Source organism: Bicyclus anynana, chromosome 18 (assembly GCF_947172395.1).
Source record: "Bicyclus anynana chromosome 18, ilBicAnyn1.1, whole genome shotgun sequence".
NCBI lineage: Eukaryota > Metazoa > Arthropoda > Insecta > Lepidoptera > Nymphalidae > Bicyclus > Bicyclus anynana.
In genome coordinates this window covers 2,902,828-2,919,927 of record NC_069100.1, presented here as the reverse complement: position 1 = coordinate 2,919,927, position 17,100 = coordinate 2,902,828, and the positions used below count along the sequence as shown (strand labels likewise).

General features: G+C 36.5%; 1 protein-coding gene across 1 annotated transcript in view; it reads left to right on the top strand.

The window, feature by feature from the left end:
- LOC112054624 (sex peptide receptor) overlaps positions 1 to 17,100 on the top strand; it is a 246,790-nt gene that overhangs the window by 42,811 nt on the left and 186,879 nt on the right. The window contains exon 2 of the mRNA XM_052886776.1: positions 778 to 815. The gene's annotated coding sequence lies outside the window, so the exon portion shown is untranslated. The remainder of the gene's footprint in view (positions 1 to 777; positions 816 to 17,100) is intronic.

Below are 17,100 nucleotides of genomic sequence, written 5' to 3'. Positions count from 1 at the left end.
TGCGCTTTCTAGTGCGGCGTAGCCTTTCCAGCACTTTCAGACCCCAACGTCACTCGGCTTTGCGAACTATGTGCCCCGCCTATTGCCACTTCAGCTTCGCGACACGTTGAGCTATGTCGGTGACTTAAGTTCTTCTGCGGATCTCCTCATTTCTGATTCGATCACGCAGAGATACTCCTAGCATAATTCGTTCCATCGCCCGCTGTGTAACTCTGAGCCTTCTTTTGAGGCCCATAGTTAGCGACCAAGTCTCGGAACCATAGGTCATCTCACCCATCATAGTATTAGTATAGTTTACTTTAATATGCAAGCGTCCATAAATAATAATAATAATAAATATACTTAAACAATACACATCACTATCTAGCCCCAAAGTAAGCATACAGAGCTTGTGTTATGGGTGCTAAGATATTTGATATTATAATATTAATATACATTTATATACTACATATAAATGCTTATATAATGTATAAATACACACAGACACTGGAAAACACCCATGCTCATCACACAAATATTTTCCAGTTGTGGGAATCGAACCCACGGCCGTGGATGCAGAAAGCAGGGTCACTACCCACTGCGCCACGCGGCCGTCCATGACTTTTAAAACTGACCCAACTTCGAAGAATAGACTTTCATAATATAAAGTTTCTCGCTACACATCCACCTCCTGAAAGTTTGAAACTTTTGAAAAATATTTTAATTTCGAAAACTTTACTTATTTGAGTTTATCACGTTTACACTAACTTATTATTAAATGTTTTTTTCTCGTTTCAGTTTATGCTGGTATTATGGACAAGAAATCACTTTAACAGGTACGTACATTATACCTAATATATTAACCGACTTCAATCATTATACCTAGTTATCATTAATATCTTATAATTATAATCGTTGAAGAGTCAAACATCATGCCCGCCAACCTACATTATAGCAGCGATATGGGTAAACTTCATATCCACTCTCTTATAAGAAGGGAATAGTTGTCGTTCAAATACGCTGATAATGATGATTTGTCAAAAAAGTTCGTCATCATTAACAAACCATATTCGGCTCACTTTTGAGCACGAGTCTCCTTTCAGGATGAGAGGGGTTAGGCCACCACGCTTGCCCAATGTGGAAGAAAATTCCTTCACCGTTTGAGACACGTAATATTTAATTTCTTAAAATGCACATAACTGAATAGTTGGAGGTGTATGCCCCAGGCCGGATTCGAACTTACGGTCTCCGAATCGAAGGCAGAGGTCATATCCACTGGGCTATTACGTCTCATAAGGTATATTGTTTAATAGGGATGATGACAGTTTTTTAAATCGTATATAAATTAAGAGTATACTAATAGCAAAGCAATTTTGTAAAAGTAACAGGGTATCTGCGATCATTATTTTCAGAGCTACAAGGATTTAAAGGGTCAGATTTGCGGCGCTGCCGCGGATCCCTGAAAAACGCTCCATACAAAATGGTACGATTTAGTGACATCGTTGGCTCGCTGATCGTTAGGTTTGTATGGGCGTTCAAACAAAATTACTAATATCTTTGTTATTTGTGCGTTTACGTTTATAGTTCATTTATTGAAAAATGTCACATTTAATGTAATGGAGCTAAAACTGTATGAATTTTCATCTAATTACGATAAAAAAAATTCAATGGATTTTGAAATTTTATAATCTTATTTATTTTGCAAATATCAGGACAATCCTTATTTACCGGAATGTATCATAAAGATCAATATATTCAAACCTAGTCATCATCCCCATTGTTTATACTCCCGAAAACATAAGTACCAAAACGGCAAAGAATACATAAATATTGCAGAAAGATAACCCGTAAAATGGGAGAAAATAACTACAAAGCATTTCTACGGTTTACGACCGTTAAAACAGTTATTTGCTACCCGCCGTAAACCAAACGTATAACCGGACAAACATGTAATCCTTAATGCTATATATCGCGTGCGGAATCACGCCTCACAATGGCAGTTCATTACGCTCGAGGCAATGAAGTAATCTACTTTATTTTATATACAAATACATAAAATTTGTCCAAGTGGGTGTGGCACTTCGGTACCGAGGGTTCCGCATACTTTTAGAGAGGGCCTATGTTTTCATCAAAAAATACCATCTATGTATTTAAACTTGCCGACGCCCGAATACTGAGATGAAAAACGTGGCTTTCTAGTGATAAAAGACTTTACCAGAGTTAACCTACTATACTACAAACTTTACTCTCTAAAATATCACACTAATATTGAGGCGAAAGTTTTTGTGTAAGTGTGTAAGTATGTTTGTTCCTCTTTTACGCTGCGGCTACTGAAGCGATTTCGCTAAAATTTGGAATGGAAATAGATTTTACTCTGGATTAGCACATAGGCTATTTTTCATCCCGGAAAAATCCATGGTTCCTGCGGGATTTGTGAAAAACTAAATTCCACGCGGACGCGGTCGCGGGCGTCCGCTAGTTAATAAATATAAGTCCCAGAGCCCAGAGCTCAGAGCCCAGAGCCCAGAGCAGCAAATCCGTTGCGGACACACAATGTGATGTGTAAAAATACGATTTAAATCGTATTTGTGCGACTTTTTTGGCACTTGTACGATGTACGATCGAGTAATCGATCGTAATATTTACGATCTTTACAAATCTAAGGCCCATCATCATAACGAACTAAAAATATTAACTAGTCGACGAAAAATTAACCTGCGAATTTGTTGGTTAGGAAAGAAAAATACAAACAATACAAACAATAGTTTCCCAATATAAACAATTTAACCAGAAATCTGTTATTTTTTAATAAATTTAAATTAAATAAAACAGCAGTGTTTCCTCGTCATAATCCATTTTGTTACTGAATGCACTGTACGTCGTTGATTCGCTACAAAACCGCGACGGAAACGTTGCGAATCCGCCACGCCTCAGCGACGTCTTCGCTGCGCAGCCGCGACGTGTTCGCGATGCATTCGCTGTGCGTTCGCGATGCATTCGCTGCGCGACCGCCCCGCTTTGCAACCGCTGGCAATCCACTAGTATGATAAGGCCTTTAATCCCCCTCCTCCTCCTCCTCCAGTAACAGGGCTATTTGATTATTTCAACAACATGACGTGACGATAAAGCTGTTAAGGCTTTGCAGGTATCCACCGCCGACGATTACAAACTAAAGTAGACCTTAATAAAAAAAGCAATAAAAATACTAATTTTAATATTGATTTTTAACCCCGGAGTTCTGTATTGAAAATCATGTGCAACTGCATCAGAGAGGTCGTCAAAACATTAGGGGTTACTTTTACCATATGCGGAACCCTAAACATACTTGCTTTGCTGATAATTAACGTATGAAGTTGACGTAACACGCAATAAATTAAAAATAAAAATTGGAATTTTATATTACATTTTCTTTCCTTGTTTATTTATTTTTCTTTCTTTTGATTATTCATGCGTTACCTTTATAATATTTTTGCTTTTACTCGCTCTTCATGTTATTTTTCATGGATATGAAACCTAAATATCATAAAATTTTAAAAACTCCCGAATGTCATGAAATTGTTAATTACACTATAGATCAAGCCTCTTTCAGTGCGCTTTCATTTGAGACCCCATTATATAAAGTATATTTGCAGACATTTGGTTATTCTTCCCCACTTTCACCCACCACAACTTTTAAACGGCTCAGCCGATTTTCATCAAACATGTCTAAGAACACTCGCACAAGTCACCTTTTAATACAAAAAAATAAAATTGAAATCGTTTTATCCGTTTTGGAGTTATAATGCCACAGACAGACAGACAGACAAACAGACAGACAGACACGTCAAACTTATAACACCCCTCTTTTTGCGTCGGGGATTAAAAACGAGTTTTTGTATTATTTCAGACCTAGACCAGTCGGATTTGTGATCAGTCTCTTACACGTGAAGCTATTAAAGCTGGTAGCTCTTTGCTTTATTGCCTTATTGATAGGCCATATTACTTGCAACGACATGGAATCCTAATGAGGTTATGTGTCTTGCATTTAAATCATCATCATCAATACATAGAATAAAATGAAGTCGCTTATATGTTCGCTTAGATCAAAAATTAAGATTTTTAATATAATAACGTAAAAAATTTATTTTTGTGCGCTAACGTCCGATTATATAATTAATGTACTACGGAATTGTATATCTTAAAAAGATCGATAAAAACTCTCTCATGATAAATATTTATCTCTAAATAAAATCCCCTCTCCCCCCTAAAAACACTCCCCTTCTGCGATCTATTTATTTGCCGTGCCCAGTCAAAGAAACTTTCTCCGACTATATTCTCTAAACAATATTATGAATCACTCTACACTGCCCCATATAAAGTAGTATCTAACAATTCCCACCAAGAATTTTCGCAATAAACCATCAAGTGGCAGAGAACAACCGTAAGCGAAGTCCCGGACTTGTGACCGATGGATGTAGGGTTAAGGATATCCTTTAAAACTAGTTAATACTCCGCTCGAATCTGCGCCCAGCCAACCCTGCTAAGATACCACCAGAACAGCTCTGTACATCCGTTCTAATATAGAACTAAGTCATGTTATAAAGCCGAACACATTTTTCCTGACTATATTCTCGCAACAATATTATAAATCACTTTACCCTTTCCCATATTAGTATCTATGTTGCACCCGTGCGAAGGCGGGATGGGTCGCTAGTCACACTAATATTATAAAGGCGGAACTTTGTTTGTGTGTGTGTGTTAGTATGCATGTTTGTTCCTCCTTTACGCTGTGGTTACTGAAGCGATTTGGCTGGATTTTGTAATGGGAATAGATTTTACTGTGGATAACCACAGATGAAACAGAATTCCACGCGGACGAAGTCGCGGGCGTCCGGTAGTTTAGTATAAAATGCATAAAATTTCCAGTATTGTGTGCGCAGTATGATTAATTAATAGTTGTTTAATGGTCTACATTTAAAACGAGCTGCTGCGCAATTAAAATTACAAAGTTAATTGGAAACGAAATCGTTTATGATATTTACGTAGCAGGCAGCAGAATTTAAATATTGTTTTATGTAATAACGTTGGAAATCGTTGTGTATACTGCCTTAACACGTCCTAGCAGCTTCATTATATAATTATCATGACTATTTTACCTGGCAAGAAAGAAATAAAGGAAGAAAGATCTACTAGCTTACGCCGCGAGGTTTCACCTGCGTGGTTTCATTTCCCGTAGGAATATGGGGATAAAATATAGCCTATAGCCTTCCTCGATAGTTGGGCTATCTAACACTCAAAGAATTTTTCAAATCGGACCAGTAGCTTAAGAGATTAGCGCGTTCAACCAAACAAACTCGTCAGCTTTATAATATTAGTAAATATATAATGTAATGTAAACACAAATTATTGTACATGTGTGCGCTCAGTAGTCACTAAATTCTGATCACTTTTTGCGGTGATTTTGTAGGCATGTAACAAAGATTTCGACAAAATTCAAAATTCATATTCAAAATTCATTTATTTCAAGTAGGCTCAGTTTACAAACACTTTTGACACGTCAGTTGACTATTTGTAAAGATTCTACCACCGGTTCGGAAGGCAGGTTCTGCTGAGAAGATACCGGCAAGAAACTCAACAGTTGCTCTTTCGAAATGAAAAAGTCATACAGTATTATAATTTACAATTGTTAACAATTACAATTTCTTATACTTTTACTTCCTGTGTGAAGGTGGAAGCTGATCTATTGGATCAGCCTCCAAGCACTTTTAGCGTTAAGGAACTCATCAATAGTGTAGTTACCTCGACTAAGTAAATGTTTTTTAACACATTGCTTAAAGTTGTGCATTGGCAAGTCCATAACAGTCTTGGCGATCTTGTTATAGAAGAGTACACCCAAACCCACAAATTTGAGAACCTCCTCCATTTTTTGAAGTCGGTTAAAAATAATCATTGTATTCATGTAAAACTACATAAAGCTTTATGGTCTAACATAAACTAACGCATTTAGTATTCAGCGAGCCGCACAACCAGTTGTGCGGCTCGCTATTAAAGTTTGCTCTAAAGGATGAACAGTGCTAAGTAGCACAGATTAGCAATACGGCACGATCTCGGCCTAAACCTTCCACAACTTCTCGTATAGCTGCATTTGGAGATAACTAGCAGAGGCGCGCGATTTCGTGCTAATTACTAAAGTTATATTATGTTAAATTTTAGACATTTACCTACATATTATCGAAAATTTTCGAAACTGACGGGAATCGACCCCTGTCTCTTTGGTTATCGCGGCTGGTTACTTCCAACTGGTAGGGTAGCGGTAAAGTAGCGGTAGGGTAGCGGTAGGGTACGGGTAGACATCGAGTTTCACGCGGACGAAATCGCAGGCGTCCGCTAGTAATATTATAAAGTAACTTTTTACTACTCTCATTTATTTATTTGCCAGTTTTTTTTTAAATTTTCAATAATATTATAATATAAAAATATATTACAATACACTATTAAATATATAAAAATATCAACCCTCCCGCTGCGGGACATTTGAGTGCCCAAGCAACCGGCGGTCAGGGCTCAGGCTTATTATATCTACTGTGGCTCAGGCCTTCTGATCCGAATCTTGATCCAACAGTTAAGAGAAAGCTTCTAATGTTGGTCGAAGCTTTTCGCTATAAGACCATTGACTGAAACGACCATCGGAACAATAATAGTTGACTCAACATTCCACATGGCGGTAACCTCGTGAGTAAGGTATTTATTTCGATACTTTTTCCTTTTCGACTTTAACCAGATTACTAATAATTCATAAGCATTAGAGCAGCGTGGTGGGTCTAAGCTCCATAAATCCTGTCCTATAAGGAGGGTGGCCCAGTAGTGAGCCGTCAAAATAAGTAGATAATGACGCATATAGAATGAAGCTATAGTAAATAAGTAGTAGTAATACAAACGATTTACTGTCATGCATTTAACGTCACCATGTCAGCCGATGGACGTCCACTGCAGGACATAGGCCTTTTGTAGGGACATCCAAACATCACGATACTGAGCCGCCTGCATCCAGCCAATCCCTGCGACTCAATGTCGTCAGTCCACCTGGTGGAGGGTCCAACCAACACTGCGATAATTAGTGCGGGGTCGCCATTCCAGCACTTTGGGACCCCAACGTCCATCGGCTCTTCGAACTATGTGCCCCGCTCATTGCCACTTCATTGTCTCGTATTATACTCCTTGGAAAACAAAAAAAGATAAAGAAACATTTCATAATTTAACTTTTCAGATATCTAGTTTGTATGAATAAGACTTCTCATACAAACCTACGCTGAGTCCGGAAAAATTGGCCGACCGCGATCGTACTGTGAAAACGGTGAAAAATGACTTATTGACGTTCGGGAAAATTTATCATCCCATCCCCGTCTCGCGGATGCTATCCAATAGTTATTATCGAAATTTTTGCAGATAAATTCTCTCCCCGAATGAGCTATGAATGCGTGATAACTGATAGGTAAACAATAGATGATAGATTTCAACAGAAATGGATGTTTTAGCGTTCGAACTGATATGTTAGTGAGATTTATTGTGGTGTAACAAAATATATAAATAAAAGCGAGAGTTTCTGAAGTTCATGATGTACAATGAATAATGGACCATTGTATAGTAATAATAAAGATTTTTATTCCATAATCCTTAATTTTACGTAACTGATTGCCGACTTTACTTTTTCCCAATGGTCATTGGACCCTTTCATTTGGGGTAGAACCCATAACCTTTCGGTGTTGAGTACGGGTCTCTTACGAGTTCCATAGAGGCTTGAAAGATAGTCAACATATACAGGTAATCCCGTAGTAATAAATGCATTAATTATGAGACACCCTGTATATTAAGCGTAGCCGCGGGTAAAAGCTGAAAACTAAAGGTACTAAAGGTAAGGTATGAAGGTATTTATATGATGAAAATATTTTAATCTTATAAGAATAGGGGTGAAACACAGGGGTATAAATCAAGAGCTTTTGTCACGAAACTTCGATTTTTCCCCAATTCGTACCGACCGATATTGGTTGCGGTCCGAATAATGAAGAGCTTTATCCGATAGGGCTGCCTTTTGTAAAGTTTTTTGTAGAGATGTAAAACTTTAATGCACTAAAAGAAAGCTTTTGGCTTAAGTTTAGATTCATCATTTATCGTCGTTATCAGCCGATGGACGTCCACTGCTGGACATAGGCCTCTTGCATGGACCTCCAAGCACAACGGTCTCGAGCCGCCAGCATCCAACGACTCCTTGTAACCCGCTTGATATCCTCGGTCCACCAAGTGGGGGGTCGACCAACACTGCGCTTACCGGTGCGGGGTCTTTGTATTTATGTAAAAACCATAAATATACCATATATACCACAACGTCACAACCATATTTTCTTTATTCTGTCAACTGTTACTAGATTTTAGATATATGGTTTAAAAAATAACAATTTGCTTGTTCCTTTTTTTATTTTATCCTTAGTTCAATTAATCCCCCCTTCTCCCCCCTTCCCTCGCGACAGTCGTACAGTTAAGACGTGTATTCTGTGTTCCGTTTGAATTTAATTATATACCTAGTAAATTCGACTCTGTCACGTTCGGCGCAAGTGTCATTATGCCTCGGCCAACCCAAGTGAACAAATTGTTGGAAAGTGCAATGGGATCGGCATCGGATTCTGAGCGCTCAGACGCAGTGCCCGAAGACTCAGTTTCTAAACAGCAACCGCGCACACAGCGTAAGCGACGCCGCTCAAATGAAATAGAATTCCAATTAAATGATTTCAGGGCAGAGATAAAATTTATGCTTGAAACCTTTATGGAAACGCAAAATAACAGATTAGTAGGCATCGAAACTCACCTCAAGGAGGTAAAATGCCAAAACGAGACCATACAATCAAGAAGTATTGATATTGAACAGTCTCTTAAATTCTTAACGGATGAGTTTAGATCATTGGAGAACAAAATTGCCACCATGGAAAACGAACGACGTTGTTTGTTGTTACAACTGAGGCAACTCGAGGATAAATTTGAGAGCTGTGATAAAAAAAGCATAAAAACTTGTATAGAAGTTAGAAACGTACCTAAGCAACCCCACGAGACTAAAGAGGTACTATTCTCATATGTCGATAGCTTATGCAAATACATCACTAAGTCGGAGTTAAACCATCTGGAAGTACGTGACGTGTATAGGCTGCCTAGTAAAAAATCGGACGCAAAGAGCTCGAGTCTCATTGTAGAACTAACAAACACACTTCTAAAGGCTAAATTGTTAAACGCAACAAAAAAACATAGCCGAGAATTCTCTGATCAGTTAAATTCGTCAAACTTGGGACTAAAAGGTAGTAATCAACCGATCTACATATCCGAGCTATTAACACCTAAAACTAAAAGGCTACTTTTTCTGTCAAGAGATTTCGCAAAGTCATCACAATTTGCCTATTGCTGGACTACGAATGGTAATGTTTATTTACGCAAAAAAGATGGGGCTCCGTACATTCATGTTAAAAATGAAGAAGGTCTAAACGAAATTATTAGAAAAAACAGTGGTGAAAAGTGACTAGATTGTGTCCATAATACGTTATTTTATATTGCTTATTTTTCATTTTATTGTGCCTGTTCCTTTAAATACTACTTAGTTATAATTTGTTTACACTGTGTGTCAACTTACATTTACAATTCACTTATGAAACTTACTACACACGACTACAAACCATACTATTACATGTTTTTATTCACAAGTATTTTGAACACTAAAAATCTGCTGAAATTCCCTGTGTGCTTATCATTCGTGCAAGGTAATTATAATATATATTACAGACGACGCCGTTGCAAGCGAGCCGCTACTACAATCTACCCGCAACTTCCAAAATATATTATTTCGTTTCCATACACTATTTTCTATACCTGTAATATCTTATTGATTTTATTACTCATGATTTTCTTTTTTAACCAATCATTGTATCGCTCGTACCGTATTTTTATTGAACATTTTATCTCGCGTTTTTGTATATTTCAAACAATTATGTTGTACCTACTGCTATGCATAGGTATGTCTATCACCTTAATTATAAAATTATACTTTCCGTCACATATTTTATCTTTTCATCACTTAAATGGATAACATAACTAAAATTATAGATAATTTGGACAATGTTATTTTGCACCAATCTTTTGTATGTAGTCCGGATAATTGCTCAAGTTACATGCAAAGTACAATTAATGGCATGTTAATATTAGCGCAAAACATTCGTAGTATTCAGCAAAATATAGATGATTTTTTAATTTTTCTTGATAGAATTTCTATTGAACCCGACATTATAGTGCTGAGCGAATGTTGGCTACGAAGCTGCCAATTTGTGCCACAAATTAATAATTACACTTCTTATACAACAACGAATTGTTATAATCAGAACGACGGTATAGTTATATATATTAAAAAATCTATTCAATCTGTAACACATGAACCTCAATTCTCAGACGCAAATTGCTTAATTACGACAATAAATAACTTATCAATAGTGTCTATTTATAGACCACCCTCTTTCAAAAACACGAATGCTTTTATTGAATCCCTGGACTATACACTCAAATCTTTAGAAAAAACTAGACATGTGGTTTTAATTGGTGATATAAATATTGATATTAAGTCCGATAGTGTTGATCGAAACTGTCATAATTATCTAAATTTGACATCATCTCATGGCCTATTACCTACTCATTCGTTCCCAACTCGACTTAATAACTGTCTTGACCACATCTTCTGTCGGTTTAACAAACCCTCGACTACGCTTGTAATTCAGAATTGTTTGACAGACCATGACACTATCCTAATATCCTTAAAAATGAGTTTCATAGAAAATAGAAATATAAGTAACCTACAAACTAAACTCAATTTCATTGGAATAAAAAATGATCTTTTAATTACAGATTTTCAACCAGTACTTGATACTCAAAATTGTATCATTGCCACTGACTTTCTTGTTTCTACTGTGTCTAATATCATAGCAAAAAATACTTCACAGCGTATTAGATCGAACCGTAAAATTCCACAAAAGCCATGGGTTACATCTGGTTTGTTACGTTGTTTAAAACATAGGGACAAATTACATATGAGTGTAAGGAAAAGTCCCGGCGATGAACTACTAAGAATAACTTATAAAAGGTACAGAAATTTTTGTACTAGTCTACTTAAAAAATTAAAACAACAACATAATAAAACCGAATTAGAACTTGCTAGTCAGACTAACCTAAAGAAAACTTGGGAAGTATTAAACAATATTACCAATCTTAAATCTAAAAATCTAGATGCCCGTGATCTTCTAACAATTTCCAGATGTCCTAACCAAGCTGTTGCGGAAATCAATGAGTTCTTCATTAACATGGGTAAAAATATTGTAGAAAAAATCCAATCCCCTTACGGAAGTCCTACTAAATTGTGTACAGTTTCGCCCTTAACTTCATTTGTGTTACTCGAAACAGATATTAGTGAAATTATAAAAGTTATAAATTCCCTTAAAAATTCTAGTTCCGCGGGCTTAGATAACATATCGACTATTTTACTAAAACAGAACAAAGAACTGTTTTCTGCTTTACTGTGCCATATTTGTAACTTGGCTTTTTTGCATGGCCAATTCCCACTTTCCTTTAAAAAATCTGTTGTAACCCCAGTCTATAAAAAGGGTGACAGAAAAGTAATTAGTAATTATAGGCCAATATCTATCTTACCAGCATTCTCTAAAATTCTTGAGCGACTAATCAACGATAGATTGATAAACTATTTGGAATTAAATAATTTACTGTCGCCTAATCAATATGGCTTTCGTAAAGCAAAGTCCACCTCAGATGCTGTATCTGATCTTACCGATTGTATAGCCTGTAAACTAGACCATGGAATGAAGTGTATTGCTATATTCTTGGACCTCGAAAAGGCTTTTGATACAGTGTCTACTTCTCTACTTTTGAATAAAATGGAACAAATAGGGATTCGTGGTTTACAACTCCGTCTGTTTCAGGATTACCTAAGTAATAGAACACAGTGCGTTAGAATTGGAGATCAAATCAGTACATCACTACCAGTAGTTCATGGGGTCCCACAGGGAAGCATTCTTGGCCCAACATTATTCCTTATCTATATAAATCAACTTTGCAACCTTAATTTAATAAATGGTAGAATTATTACTTTCGCTGATGACACTACTCTTATTTTTTGGGGACAAAGCTGGGAAAGTGTTTTCTATAATGCGCAGCAAGGCTTTAACTTGGTACTTTCCTGGTTAAGAACTAATCTTTTAAGTTGTAATGCCGAGAAAACAAAATATCTTTCTTTTACCTTACTACATTCCTCACAACCACCGATGGAAAAATTCAATATACGTGCCCACAATAATCTATGTCTTAATTCAATTAATAATAGTACGTGTAAATGTTCCTTCTTGGAAAGATCAGACCATATCAAATACTTAGGAATAGTCATTGACAACCAACTTTCCTTTAATATTCATATATCCAATCTAACAAGCAGAATCCGCAAGCTCATCGCCATCTTCAAAAATATACGACACATAGCTGACAAAAAGATTTTAAAAATGTTGTACTTCACTTTATGCGAACCCCTTTTAACTTATTGCATTGATTCATGGGGAGGTGTAAATAAGACACGTCTTCTTAACTTAGAGCGTGCTCAGAGAGCTGTTCTTAAAGTTAGTAATTTTCTTCCTTACAGATACCCAACAACCTCACTGTATAAAGAATGTGGAGTACTCACAGTACGACAGCTTTTTGTTCTCAAAATAATTTTGAAACAGCATAAGTCAGTAGACCAAGCTCTGATAAATAAATTAAAGAATAAACGCAACAAAAACAGAATTTGCAAATCGTCTAGATTCTACACATCTTTTTCCCATAATTTTTTCCCTTTTCTTGGAAGTTTTATATATAATAAGGCTGACGCAGTTCTTTCAATTCACTCACTATCTTCTTTTCAGTGTAAAAGAAGAGTACATGACTGGCTCCAACAATTAGACTATGTTACTACTGAAAATCTGCTGTCAATTCTGAAATAATACTTATTTTTCATTATCTAACATATTTATATATATATACATATTTATTTCTTCTTATTTATAGCATACAAGCAGACACACGCACACACACACACTCACACACACACACACACCCACACACACACACACTCACACACACACACACACACACACACACACACACACGCATACACACGCTGCTATGTATTGTACGTGACATAAGATTGTTACATCTAAGCAGGGAAGAGCACAGGTGTCTATAATACAAGTTCCTTCTTAGTTTAGATACCTGTTACTCATCCATTAATTATAGTGTTAAGCTATTTTTACCTATTATGTTACGGTTTTATAGAGAATAAACGATTATTATTATTATTATATTATTATTATTAATCATATCATATAGCATCATTATATCTCATTTTTTCTTTTTAGTTTTTTTTTTTGATTGTGTAAGTGCTAAGGTTTCTCAATGAGACCTCAGCGGCGTCACCGGATGTTTTGGGTGAATGCAGAAGCATCGCCTGATGGGGTCCGAAGGCAAATGCAGAAGAGATTGGCGGGACTACTCTCTAATGACGTGTCTACTGAGACAGACTTTCTGAGACAGGGTGTTTGGCTCAGGCTTCAGAAGACACGAAGAACTGTTTTAGTTTAGGTTGGATTTTGGTTACGGTGACAATAATTTATGTATTTGTAACGATCATTAGATGTTATGATAATGACCAATATCAATTATGTTTTTGGTCAATTATCAGTATGAAAATATTTATTAAAGTACTTGCAGTAAATCAAAAATTATTAGTTACTAGCGGACGCCCGCGACTTCGTCTGCGTGAAACTAGATGTAAACTTTCAACCCTACCCTACCCCTACCCCACCCCTTCAATTTTTAATTTGTTTTCTGTCATAAAAACCTTCTCCTGACAAGGGATATATACATAGATTCATTTATATATATATGTATATTGTATATACCGATCTAATCGTACGTTAATTCTTGACGTTAGGAACACACCTACATTGCTTAGATAACAATGATTTAATATGAACTTTATACAATAACAATAAAGCTCAAATTGATTATGTTTTAGTTAGAAAACATTTTTGTAGGAAAAAGAAAAGGGCTATTTTTATGGTTTTTCCGGCAATTATTTGAAATTTTCTCGCCGTAAAAACCATCCTAGAACTGGCTAAATTGGTCCAGGCGTTGTTGAGTTATGCGCTTACCAACGCATTTTGCGATTCTTTTTATATTATAGATTAGAAAAAACCATTATTCGTGTTGACAGCCCTAAAAGATATTATTTTCGACAGCGGTTTTATATATTTCACCCTCACGGCGAGTTAGCACATCTCGACAGCGTCAATACTTATTGAAGACCAAGTAAAAAACATTTTTACTCAAATAGTAAAGTAAACGTTGCTCAAATCGCATAAGTAACTTACCCGCGACTTTATCCACGTCGAAAACCTCGATCTTTCTAACTTCAAAAATTAGATTTTCAAAGGAAGTTCCTCTTCCATTTTCCTGAAAGTTGAAATTCCTAAAAGTCATTTCTTACTCGTATTTTGTTAGATATAGGAAACTCCTGCTTGCTAGTTTAGGTAACTTCGGCTGGGTGTTTACTATATAGTCAGTCAGTCATTCTTTACAAAAATAAGAAATCCTACTATCCTACTAGCCGTGATATGACTTCTGCCTCCGATTGGCTGGCTTGGATAGGGTGTGGGTTCGAATCCGGTCCGGGGCATGCACCTCCAAATTTTCAGTTGTGTGCATTTTAAGAAATTAAATATGATGTGTCTCAAATGGATCCTAGACTCCATCGTCACTTATAGCTAAAATCAGGTGAGATCACAGTCAAGGAATACGTACATCATACGTACGTCATTAAATCAAACAAGTCAATAATTAAAAAAATAAAAAACCCGACTGCCTAACCTGCTTGCCCCTAGTCATCCGCCTAGAATATAGCGATAATAATAAATGACGAACAAGTTACTCGGGCGATCGAATCATCTATAAGACAAGATCACGACTCGTTTTCGACTCGACAATAATTGAACCCTTCTTGCAGTCGAGTAAAAATAAAAAAAATTCACCAGATGTTGTAAGCAGTCCAAGATGGTACCAAGTTAATCGAGCGATCGAATCATCCACAAGATCACGACTCGATTTCGACTCTACAATGATAGAACCCTTCTTGCAGTCGAGTAAAATAAAAACTCTCACCAAATATTGTAAGAAGTCCAAGATAGCACTAAGTTAATTGAGCGATCGAATCATCCACGAGATGACGACTCGACAATGTTTGAATGTATCATTTCGTACTAAGACACGGATGCGATGAGATATTTTGCTTGGTTATTAAAATTATCGTTGGACCGCACTCGATCGATCTTCCGCCTTCATAACACTTCTTTTGTATACTCGTTTGTATTGTTATTAAATTTTTATAAAAGGATTATTCAAGAAGTTTACTTTTAATAAATTGTAAGGGCTTATTATATTTTTTAATGATATGAACATTGGCTGGAATCGGATTTATTTATACTTTACTAGCTCTGCGATTTCATTCACGTAGTTCTTAACCCCATGGGATAAAAAGCTCATGTGCTATTCGGGACTGTAATTTATATTTGTGCCAAGAATTCGGATTCTGCTAAAATCTTCGTCAGTTATAAATGGTATTACAGACTTGACTTTGCTCTAAATAAATATCATAATTATTAACTTATTTCAATGGCCCAGTAAAAGGCCAGTCCTCCAGATCAAACTGTAACAGAACAAACCGCTTCCATCTTAGACTGCATCATCGCTTACCATCAGGTGAGATTGTAGTCAAGGGCTAACTTGTAAAGAATAAAAAAAAAAGGGGTAGCAAAAGACTTTTTAAATATGACCGGTATTCTTATTTCCCTTCAACAAGCCGGAAAAGCTGTATCAGGAGTGGGTACGACAATAGACCAACGGGGTGGGGATCATACCACCACCCCCCGGTGATGAGACCGACCGCTCTTACCGTTGAGCTATTGAGGCTATGATTGCCACGAAGCCAAGGGACTGAAGACTGGAGGCATTATTCCTCATACATTAAGTTTTTTATTTGGTCAATTGAGGATATGCACCCTTAAAACCAGCTACCAAAGCCACAGTGTAAATTACGTAATTGGCTACGGAAAGCATAAACTGAAGCATGAACTTTCAGTTTTCATAAAATGAGTCACTCGTTCGAATTACCGGGTCAGCTAATAATACTATTACACTATAAGAACTACTACATTTTAATATCATAATATACTATTACTACGAATTTCATTTTCTCATTCCATTTATTTGTCCTTTTTAATTTTTCAACATTTAGTATTCATAAAATATAATACAAAACACTATTCAAAATTAGAAAAAAAAATTGTACCCTTCCGCTGCGAGACGTATGCCCAAGCACCGGCGATCGGGACTCCAGAATTTCATTATTACGCACTAGCCGACGCTGCGCGGTTTTCTGTTCCCGTAGGAATATGGGGATAATGCCATAATAAACCTATAGCCTTCGTCGATAAATGGGCTATATAACACTGAAAGAATTTTTGAAATCGGACCAGTAGTTCCTGAGATTAGCGCGTAACAAACAAACAAACTCTTCAGCTTTATAATATTAGTATGATTAGCTTAACGTTAGTGAGGTCGGACTTATACTCCGCGCCGCGAAACAAGTCCTGTAGACACGGCGTTATTATCATAATGGCGTTCATTGTCATTTTGGTAATGGCGGTCTTATTGTCATTTGTGTAAGGCACTGTAAAATTTACAGGTTTTAGCCCAGGGACTTCTTTCGTGGCGCGGAGTCTATCACTAATAAGTGAACATGGTTCGATCCCCGCTCACTGGGGTATGGGAATATTTGTCAAAACATTTATAATATCGTAATGCATCGTACGACATGTCGTATCGTATAAAGGCGCTTTAATATTAATTTATGGAAATATCCAGCAAGTTTGCTGCTTAATTAATGCCGTTAACTAGCTCGGTACATTACAAAGTCAATTTCCCCAATTTTATCAAAGGGAAAGTAAATTAGTTTGTTGGAAATAT